The 1,667-nt window shown below is 50.6% G+C and overlaps 1 pseudogene; it reads right to left on the bottom strand.

Moving 5' to 3' along the window:
* Positions 1 to 6: 6 nt before the first annotated feature.
* LOC110300894 overlaps positions 7 to 1,667 on the bottom strand; it is a 12,811-nt pseudogene continuing 11,150 nt past the window's right edge.

Below are 1,667 nucleotides of genomic sequence, written 5' to 3'. Positions count from 1 at the left end.
CACAGGACCTGTATTTCAGGGGAATGTTGACAATCCATAACTCCAGGGTGGACTACTAAGCCCTGCAAGGTGAGTGAACCCCGGCCGAGAATAAGTCCCATGGTTCCAGGGGACAAGGATGGCATAGGCTCCACCGGCACCAGCTGAATACTCATTTGAGGCATTAGTAGGAAGTCGGAGGCATCACGCAGGTCCACCCTTGTGGGTCTTCCTGGGTCGCCTCTCTGACTGCTTCCTGGGTCCTGACAAACCNGTTCCCATATCTTTGAGGGCCCTGGGACCGAGGGCCTGATGGCCCGTTTTTTGACACATCAGCTGATTGGTTATCAGGTGGGGGAAGGAGTCTGCCCTTTATATCCCTCACAGAGCTACACTGGTCGGCTCTATGATAGCCCTTGCCACACTTAGAGCAAAGAGTGAGGGCCCCCCCCCCTTTTTATCTGGAGCTCTGCAGTCTTTCTTAAGATGCCCAGGCTTCCTGCAGTTAAAACATGTTCTCCGATCATTTCTGCCTATGGAGCGTTTTTTGGGATTGGAGGATGGCAGCCGCTAANCCTGCATTGGTGAGAGGTCCCCTGAGCTCCCGACAAACCCTAAGCCAGTCTTGTAAGCCTTTCTTCTTTCTTGGGGCTATGGCCGCTCGGCACTCCTGTGTGGCTTGCTCATGAATGAGCTCTTCTACCAGAGGCGCAGCTTGCTCCGAATCTCCAAAAATACGCCCTGCTGCCTCTGTCATTCTGGCCACAAAATCTGAGAAGGACTCCTGTGCACCTTGAGTAATCTTGGTCAAATGCCCACTTGCCTCTCCCTTCTTAGGTAGTGCTTTCCACGCCTTAACAGCGGCAGCTGAGATCTGAGCATATGCTCCCCAATGATAATTTGTCTGGTTAGTAGTGTGTTGTCCCTGACCTGTAAGTAATTCAAAAGTCCACTTTCTTTGATCCCCTTCCATGGTGGCATTGGCCCTTGCTTGTGTCTGGCAGGAGTCCTGCCACAAGGCTTTCCACTCAAGATACATTCCCATACTGGGGGTTTCAGCTTTTACTACAGTCTGCCAATCACCAGGAGTCATAGCGTGATTCACAAGCCTTTCGACTTGTGCTATAGTGAAATTAGCACTGACTCCATAGTTATGGACCGACTAGGCAAGCTCTTTAATCTGTATATACTCTACTGGAGCGTGGACACGCCCACCCTCAGCTCCTTCAAAGATCGGAAATGCCTGTTGTATTTTCCTTTGTTCCTCCTTTGGAATTAAGGAGTCTGCGCATTGCCTCTCTGCCCATTGCCTCTCTGTGCAGGGCTGACGCACTACGCAGGGCGGGGGCTCCACATAGGGCGGAGGTGCACTATGACCTTGAAGCCAACTGCCTGGAGGCTGAGCAGCAAGCTGGCCTTTGCCAGCCGCTTTTGGCTTTTTTCTTGACTGATTAGCTCCCATTTTATCTGGATGGTACTTTTCTCTCTCATAATGAGCTGCTTCCTCCTCCAAGTCTGTTTCCTCAGAGGGGCTAAGTTCTTCATCTGATTCACAGCTACTAAGAGCTGGCTCCTTAAACTCATCTAGTGATGGGTATAGGCTCCTTCTTCTAGAAACCTCCACTGATTGATCTTTTTCTTTTGTTTTTTCTCCTCTTTCCTTCCAATCTCTCCCCAGGTATTCTTCC

Source organism: Mus caroli, chromosome 8 (genome assembly GCF_900094665.2).
Source record: "Mus caroli chromosome 8, CAROLI_EIJ_v1.1, whole genome shotgun sequence".
In the NCBI taxonomy this organism is placed as follows: Eukaryota; Metazoa; Chordata; class Mammalia; order Rodentia; family Muridae; genus Mus; species Mus caroli.
Note: the sequence above shows the minus strand (reverse complement) of the source record. Positions and strands in the feature narration are given on the sequence as shown.